Here is a 23,621-nt window from a genome sequence, read left to right as displayed (position 1 = left end):
CTGTCCTGCACAATGGGTAGAAAGACCATTAAAGGTTAAAAGAAACAAGTTACTGACCATGCACAACCCTACCCCACCCAGTCCAAATGCACATTATGCTCAATCTGTTTCTAATGTGAAAGACTTCTGAGAACCGTAACAATCTAGAACTTATTCAGGGTACTCCCAAGATGCAGATCAGGCAACTTTTCACACGAGACTGGAACCTATCAAAGAGGAAGTGTTCCTGCGAGGGAGAAAGAAATAATACAACATGCATGAGAAATAGGGGGAAAGTGGGAGAGAACTCTAGGGGTGGGGGAAAAATCAGTCCTTAAAGTAAGATGAGTTTTTGCTGTGAGGGTACGTTTTGTAGCATTTTTATAAAGTCTCCCAAAGAGGTGGATAGCAAGGACTCAAAATCATTTAACTTGCCCAAACGAGCTTCATGCATTTTTCAATGTTCAGGGCCGCAGTGGCAAAGTATTAACTGGGAATTATTATGTTGGGTAGATGTTCTGAATTTTCCAACAGAACTGTTATGAAACCCAAATGGAACTATAAAAATAATATTGTCCATGAACCCAAGATCCCATGGCAGCACCAAAACCAGAGTTTTTGTAGGATGTCATCAAACGACAACTTCGGCCTGCTTGAAAGTTCTGAAGAGGAGCCTTAAAAAAGTAACATCCATTGAATAACTACAGGTAAACTAGGAGCCTTGAAAGTGGCTTTGCAGAGTGGAAAGTGCAGCCAGTGAACAAAGGCACACAGAGTAGTACTGTGAAACATATTCAACAATATCCTACAGGCTCCTTCAAGAGGACAATTATACCTCAGAATTCTGGGTCTGGATTTAAGACCTATGGTTATGCATTTGCCAATTTTTCAGATGATATAAACAGATATGCTCATATTGCAGTGCTCAGTCATTGAGACTAAGATGGCATCTCTCCACAAGTTCAATGTCAGCTGTGCATGCTGTCGCATGAAAGCTGCTGCCACATGCTTTCTTGTAAGAGGACCCACCCATATGTACATAACTCTTTTAAAGCAGATTTGGAATATAATCTAGCCAGTGGCTTTACTTCTGTTATGCAATTACTTTTTTTTTTAAATCACAAACTTTATTGAATTTCGTTGGTTATACATGGGTGACAACATTTGGTAGACCTCAGTAAATCAAAGCAGTTCACACAATAGGAACAAAGATGGTCACAGTAGGAGTCGTACATCACAGTAGCTTTTCTCCAATGCATTTTTGTTTTAAATGGTCATCATTTGTTAAAAATAAAAGCAGGATTATTAAGGCAAGATTTGAATAAATATTTGAAAGCTGCTTTTTCTGTGAAAGAAATGTCACCACTTGTTGGTGCACCCATAGTGTCCTGTTGAATTGTCATTAAACAGTAAAATTGGAACAGAATGTCTTAAATCTGTGTAGTAAGATTAAAAACTCCATACACAAACACACCTGTGCACTGGATTAAATAGGCCAAACCTAGGCTGATCCTATTCACTTCCATGATAGCACTAATAAAAAAATAAAAGGATTGGAAAAGCAGACCCCCACTACAATATTCTAGAACTCGTGTAGTTAATCCAAGACATCATTTTCAAATGGCTGCATACAGTAGACATGCCAAATGCTGGAGTTATCATACACCAATATAGGGGGGAAAGGGTTTCTAAACATCGATACATTTCAGCGATTTTGGCGTACAATGAATTAAAAAGAATAAAAACGAACACCAGCTAAATCTGGACATACAGAAAAAAGAAAGGAGCAAAGGGTAAGAATTTAGAATAAGTTTGTAGCAATGATCTTACTACAGCCACACATTTAGAATTGGCACATAGAAGAGTTGGCAAGATCTAAACATGCTGCTCCTCCAAAAACATAGCCAGTCATTACACCTTACACTGTTAATCCAGTTAAAAGCTTGAAGTAAACTACACTTATAAGAAGCAGCAAACAGGAAGTCCATTACAGAACACTCATTTAGATGCAGTAAAAGATCTTCCTGACCCAGGATAAACATTTCTTTTTTAAAACCACTATTTCCAGCACAAACTGTAAAGGTTTTCAACACAGTCATTCCTCCCATCCATAATTATAAATACATTATTTCTACTCTTTGGGCCTACCTTTCTCTTACCAAGGACTGCTCCTTCAACAGACACTTTAGTAGTGTCCCTTTCCTTCCAACGGCTAAATTTAAACTGTCCATACTTCTGCGCCCAGCATATGACCAGACAAGTCTCCAGGCATATCACATGCAGAGTAGCAGTTTCTTTAAAGGAAACCTATCCTCCTACTTCCCTTATAATGAACTCACTTTTTCCAAAAGTAAACTCTTGAAGAAGGCACAAAAACATGGAGAAACATAGGGTCACTGCAGTGCTATAGACGACTATGCACAGCGAGAAATCATAAGCAGCATCTTCTGAGAGAAGTATGGAAACCCCTGGGTTTTTATGCATTTCTAACTTCTCAGATATTTTGGTCAACTTCCACCTCTTTCTATTTCAATCATCTGCTGATACAGAATGGAAACGCATTTAGATTGCAGTCCTAGTAATATATGTTGACTTAATGGCCTGCATAGAATGCAGAACATCAGCTCAACTTCCCAGCCTCGGACAATATCCAGCAATAGTTCGTATGCATTACATTAGTAGACTGTGCTTGCAATCAGTGCTTTCAGTCAAAGCAGCTGCACATAGATCTAGCTGCATGCCAAATGTTTGTAATACAGCTGATATAAGGCACTTTTCTAAGGCAAAGGCAAATGGCGACCACTGCCTCAAAATGTGTTCCAAGATGAACACATTGGCAGTTTTACCCAAGAAGAGGTTGAAGCAGTCAATGAATACTCAACCCACTATATCAAACAATGGTCATTGAAAAAAACTTTTTTCCTCCGTACTTCTTTGCCATAGCTTTGTTCAAGCTTTGTCCCAGAGATTAAATTACGCAAAATTATCAATCTGATTATTATCATTACTGCAGTTTGAGTCTTCAAGTTGGGTACACTGTCCATGCCTTCAATGGAGAGATGATCTTCATTCCTGAAAACATGGTATTTTAAGATGATTCTTCAACAATGTTGTGGCTGTTTTTCTTATGGATATGGTAGGTCAAGGTATGGATCTACAATGGAGTAAGACAGCAACATACATGCAAATCAAGATATAAAAGCTTTAAGCCTTTGAAACCACGTTGTGCCAAACCCAGGACCATGATGGGCACACCCCTTTAAACAGGTTTTGGTATGCCATCTGGAAATACTTCTGACAAACCCCACCTTCTGATGTCACACCTCTGATATTCGTTGAGGCATTATTCAGTTTGCTGAATTATAACTCACAAGTAGAGGGAGTTTTTCCAGAGGAGCAACGGGCCTTGTAAATGCTCCACTCCATTCTGTTTCCTAGGAATATACAAAAGATGGTTTTTAACAATAGCGATGTGACTTTCAGGAAAAAATACACCCAACAGGCACTTTGGTGCCAACTCCTGGTGTAAGAATCTGGTATTCTCATGTTTATTTTTGAATGACCACTTCAGCCACATATTAGAGTGCCTTCATTGCGGTATCCGTGAAATTGGAGTAGAGTAGGAAGATGTATGTTTGTTGCAATTAGTATGTTGCACGTTCTTTACACATCCTTATTTCTTCTGGTGATGCTTCTTTTCACGTTGTAGGACCCAAACAAAATGTCTGATTGTCAAAACTATTACAGAACCTAGAGTCCTTTTTTTCTGAAATTATGTCGACCACTGAATGTTCTGTTTTTGTAGCACCAAAAAACAAACAATTTTTTCTTTGTCTTCTGACAGTACCCTTGTGGATAGATTCAGGAATTAACACAAACAAGAGAAAAAACACCACTCATCATCTTACCCAGGTTCAAAACATCCCTCACAATCATGAGGCAAACTTCTGGCCCGCAAAACAAAATATCAAATGTTCCTATGATTCATTTGCAATAGTGGATCTTAACCTGTGAGTCCTTGACAGCTATTCAGGGGGACCACAACTACTTAGAAAATTAAGTATTAACAAATTAATAAAAAAAAGGTATGTAAATAAAGGAGCAAAATGGAAAATTGAACATATTAAAACATTCTGGTAATGTGAAGGAATTTGAAATTGGAGACTAAAAATGAAGTAGGCATCCTCAGATTGACTCATGGGAGCAGTGCATGTACATCAAACAGAATAGAATAGGGATAATGGGTGGTCTCAGTAGAATTTAGAACACTTACAACCTTCCCATTCAAATTTTTAGTTTTCTATGTTTGATTGTGAATTTAAAAAAACGGTTACATCATTTGTATATTTGTTTAATGAATGTTTGTGCCTGTACTTTTGTATATTATTTTGCAATTAAAAAAAACACCAAAATTGATCAGACGTGGAGCCCTGGCTTCCAGTCATGACTCTGTGAGGGTCCCCACATTCCAATAATAATTCGGTGGGGTTTCACAGATTCAAGTAATAAGTACTTGGCGGTCAAGATAAGTCAAAAGGATACGAATCACTTATCTATAATATTTTAAATAAGCTTACCTCTGATTTACTACAGTCCTCCCTCCACCTTTCCTTCAACCTGAATTGGTATAAATGCCATACCTCTGACACAGTGGGGCAGTAAACATCATGCCCACAAGTGACCTTCACTATTCCTCACACATTATATTACGCAAACCCAGTGACCAATCAAATAATTGTGTGCTGTTTCCAAGGTACTTAGAAATTTCTTATCCAGCAATTAACCAACAGTATACAGCAAATCTTGAAAACATAGGCGTGAAAGAAAAGTGCAAAAAAAAAAAAAACTTCACACAAAAAAAAGAAAACAGGATTTTAAACAATATACAAAAACACAATGAATAAAAAAATTCTAGTTTTGGAGCACTAGAAAACAAAATTACAATGGTCAAACAGACTGTGAGGCAAGACCATTGTTTCTTAGAAAGTTAAGGAGATGGGTGTAGAAATAGGAATTGTGAATTCATATGCTTGTGATGATGTAAGAAGATAATTACAATGGAATTTAGAGTCGTGTTATGCGTAAACTGAACAGTATCCCCAAGGAAAGCAACAAAATAGAAACAGGAAATTTCTATTCCAGGAAAAAAGCCCCCACAGATGTAAAACAAGGAACCAAACACAAGTTGGGGCTTGTATTTCTTTGATTCAGGGGCTGAAACTCTCTATCCAAGTACTAAATAAACTAGGCAAGACATTCAACCATATTGGCCCTACAGTCTGTTTCCTGGATGTAAAAGAACACTGAACTTGTTGACAGAAGGATAACCTGCAACTGAAATAGCCCTGATAAACCTCTTCTCCCATGAGGGAGAGGAAGAACTTCAGAAACAGGGGCAAAGGGGATATTCATTCAAATGCCAACTACTACGATCAGCATACTGAATTGGCCGCAATGTAATTAATATATGTCATGCTTTACCAAACTCCTAATTAAACAGTAAAAACAAAAGGATAGGCAAACTACATATTCTTCACGTCCATATATGGCTGTTGCAGTAGAAACGGATACAATTAAGGGATCTCTTAAACTATACTGAAAGGTTTTGAGCAAGAGCCCAGAGTAGGTGGAAATATCCAAATACTGATTGCTTTGCAAAATAGCCAAGATGAAGTTTATCTGAAGCGGACTAAAAAACACTTTTAAAAAGACCGGATTATTTTCAAGAAAATCTTAGGAGAGCGTTTGGGCAATTTAAAAGATTTACTTTAGAGAAATTAAACATAATCTCCGTAAGCAAAGTCAAAAGCAATAGGTAAATCCTTGAAGGTAATCACAACAATGACCAAACTACATCCAGACAACTTTATTAAGAAAAATCTTTTGCGCCTGATAAGACAATAGGCCAAACACAAGCATATGATATGAGGTCACAGATACTAAAATGTTTAACTTATTGATGGAGGGGTTTCCTCTGGAACCAGATTCAAGAGAGGGCAGGAAGGTGAATCTGTTTAGAGGAGAGCTGAATGGTATGAATGCTAATGTGTATCCTTTACATCTACGTGGAGAGCTCAGATTATCCTGGTTTGTACCTTCTGCCAGCTGTTCATGTGCACACGAGTAGACATTACGGCGCTGAGACACCATTCGCTAACTCCATTCACATGTAGGGTGTGGGAGACTGCTACAGGTGGGACGGATGCAGATTTCTTGGAGTAAAAAAAGGAACCGGAGTGGGGGCCCAGTAAGTTGCTGAAGATCCCATTTAAGTGCCTTGCATTAGTGATTCCAAAAGCAGTTACTTATGAGTACATGCAGGAAATTTCCTGGCATTAAAGATGCCAGGTAACTGGAAAAAGGGAGCGACATATTTTATGAGACAGGAAACGGATGAAGAAACAGCTGAGCTCATAATACATTTTACAGAAAAACTGACTTTGAAGGTCTAGTTTGGGGACAAGAGAATAGCAGATGACAATGTTTGGTGACAATAAGGTCAAAGCTACATAGTCGAAATCAGAGGAACCCACAAAGCATTCTTGGCATAACAAGGCACAATGGCAATTGAAATGGAGACCAATTGTTTTACCAAAGGAATAAAGAAAAGTGAGTCTCACATGTACCTGCCGTTAACAGATGTTAATGGAAATGATTCACAAAATGAGAGAACAAAGCCACTATGAGATCCGAATTTAACATTTCACCTATGGACTGGGTGGCCCATTCTCAATCTTTCTACAGTGAGGTTAAGCCAACTCATTCAAACCAGGACTTGGCTGTACAGCAGACGCTGCCTGTTGATCCACACTACATGGAGGTTGATCCTCCCAGACCTCATCAACAGTTTACTAACCTCAATATGGCATTCACTGTGGCTGAGACACAGCAAGCTATTTGCGAGCTGAAAACTGGGAAAGCTCCTGGCTCAGGCAAGATTCCCAGGGAGCTGTTTAAATCTGCGACAGAGGTCTGGGTGCCATACTTAAATTGTATTTCCACTGCTATTTTAGCAGGTGGGCCGATTCCCGATTCCTGGAGGGGTGCAGAAATAGTCCCTATACACAATAAGGGTTTGAGATACCTTATATCAAACTATCAGCCTAGAAGTCTGATAGATATACCCCAGAAGATTTTTAGCGAACAGTTTCTGGCCCCAATTAATATTTGGATAGAAGATAATAAGATACCGTCCCCATTTCAGGGGGGTATCCACCTCTAAATAAGCACTGTTGACCAAGTCTTCAGGTTTCTGATGTTGAGGTGGAAAATAGTAGATGTCAACAGAGGGAGTCTCTATGTAGCATTTGTGGACCTCAAAGCTGCATTCGAGATGGTCCCCAGAGTTAAACTCAGGACAGTCTTGAGAGACTTGGACCTTCCTCTTGTGCTACTTGAAATTATTGTTCAAGGTCTCCATACTTGCTCAAGTAAGATGGGGCCACAATGGTGAATTAACAGAACGCATACTAGTAGACAAGGGTGTGAGGAATGAATGTGTGTCCCCCACCAACACTTTTTCCAATATTTATTAATAAGTGTGTTGACTTTTTAATGGGCTGTGCAAACAACTCGCGGTCCTGGGAGGCATCAATCTTCCATCGCTATTATTTGCCCGCCACACCCTTTTGGTGTCAAAAACCTCCAAGGGCCTGGAACTGTTACTAGATAGATTTGACTTGTTCTGCAAAAGCCATGGGTTAGCCATAAATGCAGCCAAAACAAAAGTATGGCTATCCACCCCCTTAAACAATTCCGCTGAACAGTCATGCTGGGGCGTGACCCTGGAGAGAGTCACAGACTTCGACTCTCTGGGTATTCGTCTGTCCAGCACTAGTTTATGGAATAGCCAGGTTATGAAGAGTGGGCTTCTTCCAAATCATAGGGCTGCTGTCACGTTGAATTTTGCAAGAAATACAACTTTCCGCCCCATGTCCCCATTATTGGAAATTTGGAGAGTCCAAGCTGTAGCCGTGGCCACCTATGGTTCTGAACTTTGGGGTCACAGTAATATTAAATCCTTGGGGGTAGCTGAGAACAAGTTCCTGAGGGCAGTGCTTAAACTTCTCCAAGGTACGCCCCTGTTTTTTTTCAGTGTAGACCTGAAGGTTTATCCAATTGATGCCAGAGTTTGGCTATAACCATCTTATACTGGCTGAGAGTATGGCTGGTCCCGGAGCTTGAATGCTTCATGAACAGGCTTAATGATATCCTTCTAATTCCCAGGTATTTTGCTGCTGTGCAATGGTTAAGACATGTTATACAGTCCCTTTTTGCGATGGGGTTCCTTGATCTGTGGCAATGTCCAGAGTCTATCTCCACCTCCTCCGTTAAAAAAGTTAAAGATCCTTACTGGGCATATGAGTGGCGGAAGATGTTGACATTAACCATTGGCGGTAGTGCTGCTGAGCATTTGTTGAACCATAAATGCGAGCCAAAGATTGAATCCTTTTTAGATGAGATTGACCCGCCATTTACCAGATTGTTGTACAGAAGATTCAGGCTTGGTACTGTGTTGCTTGCATCTTTCACCTGTAAGTGGAGGCCTCGTTCAGAGGCCAGTGCAGCTTGCCCAACCTGTGGAGCAGAGCAGGAAACAGATGCCCATCTACGTTTCTCTAGCCAGTGAAGATGCTGGATTGTACCCATGTGCAGATATCTTGGGAGTACGTATCCAGAAACAAGCGTGGGGAATCTGTAGGTCAGATACTAGGCCATATGTTTTTTCTATTGCTAAACTTGCAGAAGCAATCTGGTCTATCCCTGTAAGGATTGTCAAGCAAGCAATAGTTGTTAACCCAGAACATAGGAACCAGCTTGTTTCTATGATTGTTGCAATGCATGTTTTGCCAAGCTCAGCAGCTGGTCAGCAAGCTTAACCTACAAAGGAACTTCTGTGCATATGTTGCCTGAGTGTCCAACTATGCAGTTAGTTTTCAAAATTTAATGTGACATCCTTTTATACTGTTTTTATATTGTGTTCTTACTTTCAAGGTCAGAAATGCATGCTGATTTTTACCTAAATACAATACAAATGTTAACGATTCTGGATATTCCAATTGTAAAATCTCTTGAACAATGCTCCAATTTTACCTTGTTTTTGCTAAACTAGTACTTTAATGTATTTTTATTTTTGTGTTGCTTTTAACGTCTTTGACTGAAATATAGTATTTAAAGGAAACAGAGAACAAAGCTAGGAACCAATGTGCGTTTAGGATAGACATAATTGAACAGAAGATGATGATGCACCAGATAAGAGCTTCAATCCATAAAAATCATTAAGGAAAGTAGGAACTCACTGTGAAATAAAGAGAATAATACCCTAGAAACAAAAGTTGAGAGCATGGAGAATCCCTTCAAAGTCAGAGATTTAAAAAAATTGAATTCATCTAGAGGATTCAGAGCTCAGAGAGTGCTTATGAAAACTGATTCAAATTGAAGTCATTGGTGATAGCATTCCTGTGTAAATAACTCAAAGTTACCATAGCATGCCCAGCAACGGACAAAACTCTAATTGATAGGGGTGCAGAAATAGTCCCTATACACAATAAGGGTTTGAGATACCTTATATCAAACTATCAGCCTAGAAGTCTGATAGATATACCCCAGAAGATTTTTAGCGAACAGTTTCTGGCCCCAATTAATATTTGGATAGAAGATAATAAGATACCGTCCCCATTTCAGGGGGGTATCCACCTCTAAATAAGCACTGTTGACCAAGTCTTCAGGTTTCTGATGTTGAGGTGGAAAATAGTAGATGTCAACAGAGGGAGTCTCTATGTAGCATTTGTGGACCTCAAAGCTGCATTCGAGATGGTCCCCAGAGTTAAACTCAGGACAGTCTTGAGAGACTTGGACCTTCCTCTTGTGCTACTTGAAATTATTGTTCAAGGTCTCCATACTTGCTCAAGTAAGATGGGGCCACAATGGTAAATTAACAGAACGCATACTAGTAGACAAGGGTGTGAGGAATGAATGTGTGTCCCCCACCAACACTTTTTCCAATATTTATTAATAAGTGTGTTGACTTTTTAATGGGCTGTGCAAACAACTCGCGGTCCTGGGAGGCATCAATCTTCCATCGCTATTATTTGCCCGCCACACCCTTTTGGTGTCAAAAACCTCCAAGGGCCTGGAACTGTTACTAGATAGATTTGACTTGTTCTGCAAAAGCCATGGGTTAGCCATAAATGCAGCCAAAACAAAAGTATGGCTATCCACCCCCTTAAACAATTCCGCTGAACAGTCATGCTGGGGCGTGACCCTGGAGAGAGTCACAGACTTCGACTCTCTGGGTATTCGTCTGTCCAGCACTAGTTTATGGAATAGCCAGGTTATGAAGAGTGGGCTTCTTCCAAATCATAGGGCTGCTGTCACGTTGAATTTTGCAAGAAATACAACTTTCCGCCCCATGTCCCCATTATTGGAAATTTGGAGAGTCCAAGCTGTAGCCGTGGCCACCTATGGTTCTGAACTTTGGGGTCACAGTAATATTAAATCCTTGGGGGTAGCTGAGAACAAGTTCCTGAGGGCAGTGCTTAAACTTCCCCAAGGTACGCCCCTGTTTTTTTTCAGTGTAGACCTGAAGGTTTATCCAATTGATGCCAGAGTTTGGCTATAACCATCTTATACTGGCTGAGAGTATGGCTGGTCCCGGAGCTTGAATGTTTCATGAACAGGCTTAATGATATCCTTCTAATTCCCAGGTATTTTGCTGCTGTGCAATGGTTAAGACATGTTATACAGTCCCTTTTTGCGATGGGGTTCCTTGATCTGTGGCAATGTCCAGAGTCTATCTCCACCTCCTCCGTTAAAAAAGTTAAAGATCCTTACTGGGCATATGAGTGGCGGAAGATGTTGACATTAACCAGTGGCGGTAGTGCTGCTGAGCATTTGTTGAACCATAAATGCGAGCCAAAGATTGAATCCTTTTTAGATGAGATTGACCCGCCATTTACCAGATTGTTGTACAGAAGATTCAGGCTTGGTACTGTGTTGCTTGCATCTTTCACCTGTAAGTGGAGGCCTCGTTCAGAGGCCAGTGCAGCTTGCCCAACCTGTGGAGCAGAGCAGGAAACAGATGCCCATCTACGTTTCTCTAGCCAGTGAAGATGCTGGATTGTACCCATGTGCAGATATCTTGGGAGTACGTATCCAGAAACAAGCGTGGGGAATCTGTAGGTCAGATACTAGGCCATATGTTTTTTCTATTGCTAAACTTGCAGAAGCAATCTGGTCTATCCCTGTAAGGATTGTCAAGCAAGCAATAGTTGTTAACCCAGAACATAGGAACCAGCTTGTTTCTATGATTGTTGCAATGCATGTTTTGCCAAGCTCAGCAGCTGGTCAGCAAGCTTAACCTACAAAGGAACTTCTGTGCATATGTTGCCTGAGTGTCCAACTATGCAGTTAGTTTTCAAAATTTAATGTGACATCCTTTTATACTGTTTTTATATTGTGTTCTTACTTTCAAGGTCAGAAATGCATGCTGATTTTTACCTAAATACAATACAAATGTTAACGATTCTGGATATTCCAATTGTAAAATCTCTTGAACAATGCTCCAATTTTACCTTGTTTTTGCTAAACTAGTACTTTAATGTATTTTTATTTTTGTGTTGCTTTTAACGTCTTTGACTGAAATATAGTATTTAAAGGAAACAGAGAACAAAGCTAGGAACCAATGTGCGTTTAGGATAGACATAATTGAACAGAAGATGATGATGCACCAGATAAGAGCTTCAATCCATAAAAATCATTAAGGAAAGTAGGAACTCACTGTGAAATAAAGAGAATAATACCCTAGAAACAAAAGTTGAGAGCATGGAGAATCCCTTCAAAGTCAGAGATTTAAAAAAATTGAATTCATCTAGAGGATTCAGAGCTCAGAGAGTGCTTATGAAAACTGATTCAAATTGAAGTCATTGGTGATAGCATTCCTGTGTAAATAACTCAAAGTTACCATAGCATGCCCAGCAACGGACAAAACTCTAATTGATAGGGGTGCAGAAATAGTCCCTATACACAATAAGGGTTTGAGATACCTTATATCAAACTATCAGCCTAGAAGTCTGATAGATATACCCCAGAAGATTTTTAGCGAACAGTTTCTGGCCCCAATTAATATTTGGATAGAAGATAATAAGATACCGTCCCCATTTCAGGGGGGTATCCACCTCTAAATAAGCACTGTTGACCAAGTCTTCAGGTTTCTGATGTTGAGGTGGAAAATAGTAGATGTCAACAGAGGGAGTCTCTATGTAGCATTTGTGGACCTCAAAGCTGCATTCGAGATGGTCCCCAGAGTTAAACTCAGGACAGTCTTGAGAGACTTGGACCTTCCTCTTGTGCTACTTGAAATTATTGTTCAAGGTCTCCATACTTGCTCAAGTAAGATGGGGCCACAATGGTAAATTAACAGAACGCATACTAGTAGACAAGGGTGTGAGGAATGAATGTGTGTCCCCCACCAACACTTTTTCCAATATTTATTAATAAGTGTGTTGACTTTTTAATGGGCTGTGCAAACAACTCGCGGTCCTGGGAGGCATCAATCTTCCATCGCTATTATTTGCCCGCCACACCCTTTTGGTGTCAAAAACCTCCAAGGGCCTGGAACTGTTACTAGATAGATTTGACTTGTTCTGCAAAAGCCATGGGTTAGCCATAAATGCAGCCAAAACAAAAGTATGGCTATCCACCCCCTTAAACAATTCCGCTGAACAGTCATGCTGGGGCGTGACCCTGGAGAGAGTCACAGACTTCGACTCTCTGGGTATTCGTCTGTCCAGCACTAGTTTATGGAATAGCCAGGTTATGAAGAGTGGGCTTCTTCCAAATCATAGGGCTGCTGTCACGTTGAATTTTGCAAGAAATACAACTTTCCGCCCCATGTCCCCATTATTGGAAATTTGGAGAGTCCAAGCTGTAGCCGTGGCCACCTATGGTTCTGAACTTTGGGGTCACAGTAATATTAAATCCTTGGGGGTAGCTGAGAACAAGTTCCTGAGGGCAGTGCTTAAACTTCCCCAAGGTACGCCCCTGTTTTTTTTCAGTGTAGACCTGAAGGTTTATCCAATTGATGCCAGAGTTTGGCTATAACCATCTTATACTGGCTGAGAGTATGGCTGGTCCCGGAGCTTGAATGTTTCATGAACAGGCTTAATGATATCCTTCTAATTCCCAGGTATTTTGCTGCTGTGCAATGGTTAAGACATGTTATACAGTCCCTTTTTGCGATGGGGTTCCTTGATCTGTGGCAATGTCCAGAGTCTATCTCCACCTCCTCCGTTAAAAAAGTTAAAGATCCTTACTGGGCATATGAGTGGCGGAAGATGTTGACATTAACCAGTGGCGGTAGTGCTGCTGAGCATTTGTTGAACCATAAATGCGAGCCAAAGATTGAATCCTTTTTAGATGAGATTGACCCGCCATTTACCAGATTGTTGTACAGAAGATTCAGGCTTGGTACTGTGTTGCTTGCATCTTTCACCTGTAAGTGGAGGCCTCGTTCAGAGGCCAGTGCAGCTTGCCCAACCTGTGGAGCAGAGCAGGAAACAGATGCCCATCTACGTTTCTCTAGCCAGTGAAGATGCTGGATTGTACCCATGTGCAGATATCTTGGGAGTACGTATCCAGAAACAAGCGTGGGGAATCTGTAGGTCAGATACTAGGCCATATGTTTTTTCTATTGCTAAACTTGCAGAAGCAATCTGGTCTATCCCTGTAAGGATTGTCAAGCAAGCAATAGTTGTTAACCCAGAACATAGGAACCAGCTTGTTTCTATGATTGTTGCAATGCATGTTTTGCCAAGCTCAGCAGCTGGTCAGCAAGCTTAACCTACAAAGGAACTTCTGTGCATATGTTGCCTGAGTGTCCAACTATGCAGTTAGTTTTCAAAATTTAATGTGACATCCTTTTATACTGTTTTTATATTGTGTTCTTACTTTCAAGGTCAGAAATGCATGCTGATTTTTACCTAAATACAATACAAATGTTAACGATTCTGGATATTCCAATTGTAAAATCTCTTGAACAATGCTCCAATTTTACCTTGTTTTTGCTAAACTAGTACTTTAATGTATTTTTATTTTTGTGTTGCTTTTAACGTCTTTGACTGAAATATAGTATTTAAAGGAAACAGAGAACAAAGCTAGGAACCAATGTGCGTTTAGGATAGACATAATTGAACAGAAGATGATGATGCACCAGATAAGAGCTTCAATCCATAAAAATCATTAAGGAAAGTAGGAACTCACTGTGAAATAAAGAGAATAATACCCTAGAAACAAAAGTTGAGAGCATGGAGAATCCCTTCAAAGTCAGAGATTTAAAAAAATTGAATTCATCTAGAGGATTCAGAGCTCAGAGAGTGCTTATGAAAACTGATTCAAATTGAAGTCATTGGTGATAGCATTCCTGTGTAAATAACTCAAAGTTACCATAGCATGCCCAGCAACGGACAAAACTCTAATTGATAGGGCTCGATGATTACAATGTGCTTTCACAGCATGGAAGGCAATTTTGAAGGAAATTGGGAGGAAGAAAAACTCCAATGTATCTGCTTTCCAATATACCTCTTCCCTGATTTTATCAAAGATACAAGTAAAATCTGACTACATGAAGAATGATTTTCAGGTTTATGGCATGAAAGTGCATATACGTAAGGCAAAAATAAAAGTCAAGGACAAAGAGAAAACCTGCAACTGAGGGCTACGATCATCAAAATCTTTACTGATTAAATGGTGAAGATTCAGAACCTATGGGGCTTTGAGCACAGGCAAGAGTAAAAACAGAGCCTTCTTTGGAAGGCTTAGCTGAAGGACCAAAGAAAATGCAGACAGAGGCTTGAGGAGGTAAACATTGGAATGACTCAGAATTTAAGTAAATCAAACCCAGCCACATGACGAAAGGGACATTAACCCTCCTCCCCCGATAGGGAAGAGTGGCTGACATGAGACACTCAACAATAGGTAACCTAAACCCACATAAACCACGGGCAGTTCTATGGGTAGAAAACTTTGAATGAGATATAGCACATTGAACTTCCAAGTAGTGGGTCTTTCACACTGGTGACATGCAATATTTTCAGACAGAGGAAACGTTTTTTTAAAAAGTATAAAATTAAAAAATATATATATATATATATATCTTTATCTTAGCTCCTAGATTAAAAGTTACCTAGAAGCCATCCTCCAACAAACAAACACTAAACTAGCTGCTTGATTTCAAAAACTTTAGATACACATTCAAGCCAGTAATATTACAGAAGAACAACACACTCTGCAATCTCCAAACAGCCTTCAGCTGAGCCAGGAGAATACAATTGATGCCAGAGATCTAACCACATTTTACAAAGGCTGAGCAGCAATATAAATTTGTGCTTCTATAGTGCATTTTTAACCAAACACTTCAAGACCCTATAGAGAAGTTGGCAGACGCTGAACAATGAGCCATAGTTAAACTTTGGATTAAATCCCAAATGTCAGTTTTGGTGTTCCAGAATCAGCTTATTGTCCAGTTTAAAGCCAAGATTCCTCACCAAAGTAACCACATAGCATACTATGGTATTCTGGAGGTCTTCACTGCCAGCGACAATCACATCTTGTTGCATTTAGCGAAGGGAAATGTTTAGTCATCTAATCACTGATAAAGAATCAGGAGTCTCAAAAATGAGAGGGCGGGATATCCATAGTTGAGAAGGATTTGGTTATCTACTGTTGGCATAGGTGTAAAACTAGAAGCCAAATGAGTACGTGAAGATAGTTAAAGGCTGGACATCGATGCTAAACATGAACAGTGATATTGTGGATTCTAAAGAGACACTGCAGGTGATCTGGCAATTCTCTATGAATTGAAAAACAGAAGAGAGAAATATTGTGATTGTCATTTCTGAGAGACCAATTAAATAGAATTCTTTCAATAGCTGCGGATGAGAATCTCCTAATTGGTGAGCTGTGGTTCAATATGTCAAAAGCTGCAGAGAACCACAGCCTCATGATTGTCTGCTTCAGTCATCATCAAATACTGACACAGGCGGAGACTCTATTTCTCTTGCTGCTGAAAAATCAGCAGTCTGAAGAGCAGTCATCCACAGTTTTCTCATATGATGATCCAATACGCACATGGGCATCACATATGTCATGTTCAAAGAGGGGTATTCCCTCGAAACAGGAAAACAAAGCAAATCAAGATTGGCAAAATCATCTTCTATAACAAGCATTTCATTTAGAATATGCAAAAGGTCAGTTCCCTCCTTGTTCAATGCGTACATGCCATCACTTGAAGATAATTGGTTGCTACAACCTGAAATACAAGATGTAAGTCAACCATACACAGATACACCTCCCTATTAAAAAAGCCCACACCAACTTTACCTCTCAGAATGGCTCATACTCCAGCTTGAATGCAAGGACATTCATTCCTTGAATAAGTCAAAAACATTTTTTTCTGACATTTTTCTAGGGACCACAAAAACCTTTATAACTGGTTCACCAAATGCAAAACAGTTGACAGCTTCAACAAATGTCTGTAAACATCAATTAATGCTCTCCTTGGCCCTCTCACATCAACATAGTAACTAAATGTGCATGGTTCCTGCTTCTCTGCCTGACCAAAATATGTCAATCAGATCACAACGCAAATTGGACTGTTCTAATATGGTTAGCTTGGAATGTCACAAAAAAGACTCCATATTAGCAGGTTCTTTATAATAGGCTGCTAAATACATTACTGAACTTACTCGATATTTCAAAACTCTACGCGGACTCTAGCATAGATGCTAATCATTACACCACTGTTTAGTATATTTACAATAACCAGTAAATATATAAATAAAGCATTAGCATACCCCACAATGTCATGGCATAATATGCATGACCTACTGGTCACCCAGCCCTAGCTGTTCATCAACTAGGCCTCCAAAACATACAGAGATTCTAAATGGCAGAAATACATCATTAAGATATAAAAACTACAAGTACAAGCCCATGTGTGCAATGTAACAGCCTAAATGTGCCAGAAGTATGGGATTTGTCTGCTCATAAGCTCAGTACCTGAGAGCAACTGAACTTCAGAATTGAGGAAGATCCCCAGGCTTTATGTGGCTAGTCCCTACTTGGTGAATCTGTATCTGCTGGTCCATTTCTTACCTGAACCACATGAATCCCTGACTGGTTATGCACCAACCTACAAATGTACTTTTTTCTGTCAGGTGTAGCCTTTTCGCCTTAACTACCGCCCACACAATCAGCCAGTTGAGTAACTAAATTGCTGTAATGTGGTATCCAATAAATCACCAAAGTAAAAAAGAAAGGAAGACTATGGGCCTGATTTAGATCTAGGCGGACAGGTTACTCCGTCACAACGGTGAGGGATATCCCGTATGACGAAATATAAATTCTGTTATATCGTATGAGATTTATACTTTGGCAGATGAGATATTCATCACCCCTGTGACGGAGTAACTCATCCGCCGAGATCTAAATCAGAACCCAGGTCACTTTATTGAGGTTTGAATAATAGCTTGTCCAACATCGAACCTGTGAAGTTCAGGTTCAAGAGCATACACGTTTTCGGTCTTAATCTATCTGAGCAGGCATGATGCCTCAGCAAGCTGAACACTTGCTGATGAAACATGTTGACCTTCAAAACCATGAGTTTCGATCCTGTAAAGGAAATTAAAAATCATAACATTGGGTAATAGTAACATCTTCTACAGTATCCATGCATCTAAGCTTCTCTTAGATGCACAACCCTCATCACATCAATGTGCACCTAAAATTCCTCTTTCATAAACAGCAATGAGTCTATTGCCAATCCCAGGATGGGTTGTTGTTAGGACATTTCGCCCGCAATAAAAAAAGAATTGTTATGTTGAACATTTCTAAAAGGTGATGGAAGCATGATGCCTCTGAATTTTGGTAGGATTCATCCGCAGACCTCACTCACTACGGATCTGTGAGCGTAACCTCAAAATACGATTCCTTTATCGATACGCACAGTGTTGCTCTATATTAACTTTATAATGAGTAAAAAGAATTTTGAAGATAAGTTAGGCATTTGTTGTTGAGCTACGATTTTTTTGCAATGGCTACAGAGAGTACAGTATGAACTCATAAATAACCTGATTCAATAGTATTTCCGGAGCAGAACAAGTAAAGGTTTTGGAGCATCAGAAGAAATTCTGCCACATTCCCTTGAAGATGCTTAATAACAAGTGTTCTTAACTGGCCAGCTATGTACAACTGCACACCTTTGAAAAACAGTATATTTCCTCAAAGATATACCATTGTTAATGATAGATGATAACCATCTCAGTGATGAGAAGCACCTAAAAAAGATGCAATCATTGGGCCACTTTCATCATCTCAAGAGCAGGTCAGTATAGATTCCTAATGTGACAAAGCAGATATGCGCCTGCCAGCATAGTGGGCACTGAGACAAGGCAGACCTATCTGAACCATATTTAGTAGAGGCCAAAACAGAACACATCAGAATAAATCAGATATCTAAGCACCTACCTTGACCCAAGTTCGTTCAAGATGAAGTAATGAAAAGGAAATTGTTTCACCATATCATAAAACATGTGAGAATCATGTTAATGGACTTGATAAAAGGGATGGATCAATGGTAGAGAGAAGCATATGTTGGAAATATTAATTGCCTTTTAAAAGTGCCAAGTCTTCAACTTGTGGCATTACTGATTGGGAACAGACAGACAAGTCAACCGTGATTATTGCTTGAGTGAACTAAACATGATGAGAGTTATGTTTAAAGAAGAATACAAGCTGATCCCAAGGTATCTGAGGCAGCACATAGTCGTACATCATTCAGTAACTGAATATAGCGTTCTGAATGTGAGATGGAGGCGACCAGAGATATTTACAGTAAAGGGAGTGGCTATGAGACCACTAAAGCTTAATGGACATAAATAGATGTCAATAATAACACTTATGAGGAAAGGGCAATATAAAAACAGAGATGGCATTGGAATATGTCTCAACAGGATCAATTCAGGAAATGGTCTGTCACAGGGGTGTGTGCTGACAGTAAAAATTGCTAACATTCTAGAGTCTGTACAGACACGAGTAGTTCTAGAGGACTGCATTATGCCTCAGAGTTCATGCTCTCAAATATTTGAAAGGAGCCAATGTAACCGGATGACAGGATGCACAAGTAAGACAGAGCTTGAGCAGGAGTCAAATAAGACAAGGAAAACATAGTTCAATGGTAGCAAAGTGTGCAACAACTAGACGTCATGTAAATGTTAACTTATTTCTATACTGGACATACAAAAAAACAACTGTAAAGGAAACAGAAGTGGTACTATCATAGGAGAGATAGATCAGGATGAAGCACATCAGATAGCCCAAGGTGGCCAAGAAATTAAACAAAAAATATTAAAGTCAAAATGATTAGGATGCCCATATTAATGGTTATATTCCAGGAGGTGGCGTTGAGAAGAGGGAGTGTTGAGGAATACAGCAAGCAGAATTCACAACTCTGTTAAATAAGCTCAGGCAGGCCTAAAAAAAAAAATAAGAAAGAAAGAGAAGGCTCTGGTCTAATAAAGTGATAGATGAGAGATGTATAGGTCTAAATGGCACAAACACGGACAGAATTTAGAAAGAGAAACATGTTCAAATATATCTGAATACTTCGCATAAGTCAAAACTATTAAAGGCAGACGTTTTATGACAAGGAGGTTATGAGAGGGAGAAAAAAAATATATAATCACATAATAAATAATGAGATTAAAGAATTGCCTGGGTAAAAGAAACAATGATGGTAAGTGCTTTCTCAGACATCGAAGGAGACGTGGATCGTGCATAGAGAGTCCTTTCTAGAGTTAGGGAAAAGCAGGCAGCAGTCACCAAGAAGGAACATCAGCTAGCAAGTAAAAAGTAACAATGATTTAGACATTGTATGAAAGAGGTAGGCTAAGCCAAGCTTTCCTAAGTGTTGACAAGTAAACTCTTACAGAATACGTATTGCCCATAAATGTAAGTCTCAAAAACGTTTGAATTCAAAATTCTGTATCTTTCATTTATCCCAGTAGCTTGGCAGGTTAGTATTCTGTAGGCCTGTGGTTTGCAAAATGGATCCTTATCCAAATGTACAGATTTATGTGCTTTTTGTACTTCTCAGAACATCTGAACAGATGCTTAATCTGTGCAACGTTCACACAATGCTGAGTGTGGTGGAATAGACTCCATGCCAATCAACTTTAATCAAATTCCATTAGCAACAATGTTATGGATATCAAACCACTCACATTCAAAATCAATAACTCCATCTGACATGGCCCTCCCTTCATTTCAGCTTAATCTCAGCCATGTCAAGAGAGACTGTGAAAGCCACTTGGGAATTATGAAAAACACTTCTTACATTGGCACAAGATTCTCAGAGGTTGCCACTGATTTCATCATGCAGCTTGCCTTGGCAACAAAGAGAAGATGTGAATACAACCTAAGCTCATTGTGTACAAGAATATACAGTTTATTAATACATTAACTCCATTTTGAAATCCAATGATTTTTAGGATGTTAGCTGTTCACATCTACTGGGGTGTGGATGAGTGGAACCAGGCCCAGCATACAACCAATGCATAGATATATCAAAGAAAGAAATCTGTTACTCTTTAAACATTACTATGCCATCTTTATTAAACTACATAACACAACATGACAAGTGTTCTTCAAGTAGCTTCCCATAAATAAATTCAAAAAAGAATAATCAACAAATACCTGCTTCAAATAATAGACCTTGCAAATAAAGCTGTGCATACAAAAAATATCATGAAGAAACAATGATGGGAAACCAAAAAGCTGATGATCAATTGCCATACAAAACTAATAAAAAATTACCAGCTCTGCTCAGGAAAAGCTTCCATAATGAGGTTGACCAGACACTGTTCCCTCTTTACCCCATCTCAGTTTTAATCCACCAATACAGACTGTTCTCCTCCATTTTCTGGTAGAGCTGTTACAACATGGCTTACCTGACTCAGATCACAGCTCTGCATAAGAGAAAAAAAAACACCACCACTAACTGGGTAGTCACTTCCTCTTCTTGTATGCAAGCAGCTTCAAGAAAAAGAGAAAAAAAGCAGTGGAACAAAAGCTAGCATGAAGGTCCTTCCAAATCCAGAAACAAAAACCATAAAGTTCCATTAAGATGAACAAATATTGTCTCACACAGAAATCAAGCAGTGTGGACAGTTTTAAAAATGTGTTGAGAAAACAAAATCAAGCAAGGTCACCCACAGAAACTCAAAACATTGAAGACAGTGAGGTGAAAGAGCTTTCTGCTGTCAGAGTCTGGAATGAAACCAAACCAGACAGCTTGCAAATGGAGGACAGCAACAGCAGCAGGGAGATAAAGAAGGCGGAGAGGCAGAAGCTGGTGAGGCCAGTTCCTCTGTCTGTTGCTTACTCTTGGCTAGAGCAGAGTGTCAGTGAACACAAGAGAGGAGATATGGGCACCTCCAACCACACTTCCTTCTTATGCTTTTTTATGCATGTGTGCGTCTGGTCTGACCTTCTGAACGAGAGCACAGCGTGAGCAATGGCTTCTCTTCTCCTGCTCCTCCTCTTCCAGGCAGCCCCTTCATCAGACACGCACACACCACCACCAGAGAGCCTGGAGCAGCAGCAACGCGACACCCTCCTCCTCCCTGCTCCTAGGAGCGAATCCGACCCAGAATCCAGCCCTTCCCCCTGCAGGACAACTTCTGAAAAGGAGGAGGAGGAAGGGGGACCTCTGAAGAATAGACAAATCCAAACCAAGCAATGCAATCGGCCGTGAAAAAAAGAGGTCACCCTTAGCCCGAGCTTTTCCCAGGGCAGTGTTTTTCTCTCGCTCTGCTATACCGTGTCCCTTACTGTGTTTTGAGATCCAAGTCCACACAGAGACAACACACACTGCACACACCAAACCACCCCTGCCCGCAGCTCTACTGCACACGGGATTTTCGCTATACCCGCTCATGAGTCTCTGTTAACCAATTCCTCCCGCAAACCACCTCATGAAACACCAGCAGCGAGAAACCCCCCCAGCCAGATGAACCATCTCCCGTTTGGACATAAAAAGCCCTCCTCCCGCCGCGCTCGCTCTCCCAGAGCGCGTGGGCTGCATTTATTTATTTAAATACACAATTACCAATCGGAGATGGGGGTTAATTGCAAGGAACTTACAAGAGCTTGCCCGGGACGCCCACTGCTGCCGCTGCACTCAGGCGGGCTCTGCTGCTCCTACCGCTTTCTCTGTGGGGGTTTTTTTAGCGGCTCCACGCAGCTTCTCGCCGGTGCTTTGTTGTTGTTTTTGAGGCGAGGGGAGCCGCCGGTGAAGTTTTGTGCGCTGGAGGCTTCTCGCGCAGGGTCTGCTCACCAGCGGAGGAGGAGTTGGATCGCCATCTTCCTCTCACTTCCCTCGCCTGCTGCTTGCTGCTGCAGCAGATGACCTGAGAGGGATCCGTCTCACTCACACTGTGCGCGTCTCTCTCCTCGCTCTGAATAATGAGCAACCAGAGGCCAGGCAGAGCGAGAGACAAGGAAGACAACCTCGCAGTCCTTCTCCTCCACCACCGAGAAAGCCAGAGCACCAGGGGGTGCAAGACTCCTTTCTATCACAGCACAACGGCGGCAGACTTGGTGCAGCTGCTGCTTGGGGGAAGAAGAAAGCCTCTATGAAGCACACAAAAGAGCAGCAGAAGAAGAGGAGGGGAAGCCAGGAGGACATACTGGAGAACTTTTTTTTCCCAAGCCTTGTGAATTCACACATTGCATCAACTCTGTCCAATGAAGGGTTTGGTGGACATGTTGAGAAATGTGCAGAGATGAGGTTTTCAATTCATCTTTGCGAAAGCAAGATGGATTTTTTTTAAAGTGCCTTTGCAATTGGACTGTCAATGTACACCAACTAATGAAATTACCACCTTCACACACAATTGCACAATGCTATTAAAAACGGTCAAGCGTACACAATTGTATCCGCTGCTGCCCACGCTGGGCGTCTCCTCCCCCACGTAAGCAGGAAGCTGCTGAGGCCGGACGTTGCACGCACAGTCGGCCACGCCATGGCGACCAGCGCTGGTGCCGAGCTGGCCAGGAGCTCTCGGGTTTCTCCAGGGGATTTTGTCCCAGGCGGGCGCCCAAGGCAGAAGCTGATACGTATTTTGAAGTCTTCTCTACACGGGCAGCCTGGCACTGCCTTCCATTCAGGCAATTGAATGTTAGAAAAAGGAGATAATAGCTGTCGAAAAACACACCAGTGTCATGATGTCTTTTGGCCCCCAAATTCACCCAACAACTTTATACTGCCTGATACCTTATTTCAGCCCCCCCAAAACTGCTTTTTTGTCCACAGTTTGTTGACCAGACTTACAGTACAGGTTCCAAGTTATGTATTAGCTAGTCTTCTGCAACGTTTTTGTAAATTGATTTCACATGTGTAATCGGTCTATTTTGTAAACGAAAATGCCAGAAAATAATTTCACTTTTCCATATATTTATCAGCTGCCCATGTTATGAGATCCACCATGTTCTCTTTAGTTGTAGCAACTTGTGACAGACTGTCACGTAGTCTACATGAGATAGTTTAAGACACAGATTGGCTCTCATTTCCACGTTACAAAATTGCT

At 40.6% G+C, this 23,621-nt stretch overlaps 1 protein-coding gene across 3 annotated transcripts in view; it reads right to left on the bottom strand.

The window, feature by feature from the left end:
- Positions 1-22,669, bottom strand: part of ZNF462 (zinc finger protein 462) — a 208,460-nt gene extending 185,791 nt beyond the window's left edge. For 2 of the 3 annotated variants that reach the window (XM_086962073.1, XM_086962075.1), the window contains exon 1: positions 22,177-22,669. The gene's annotated coding sequence lies outside the window, so the exon portion shown is untranslated. Of the gene's footprint in view, positions 1-21,520; positions 21,682-22,176 lie in introns of those variants that run through there. The other variant, XM_086962074.1, reaches the window with a different exon arrangement.
- Between the last annotated feature and the right edge of the window lie 952 nt (positions 22,670-23,621).

The sequence above is a fragment of the Lissotriton vulgaris genome, chromosome 3_1 (genome assembly GCF_964263255.1).
Source record: "Lissotriton vulgaris chromosome 3_1, aLisVul1.2, whole genome shotgun sequence".
NCBI classification, from domain to species: Eukaryota; Metazoa; Chordata; class Amphibia; order Caudata; family Salamandridae; genus Lissotriton; species Lissotriton vulgaris.
This window is presented reverse-complemented; position numbering and strand designations above follow the sequence as displayed.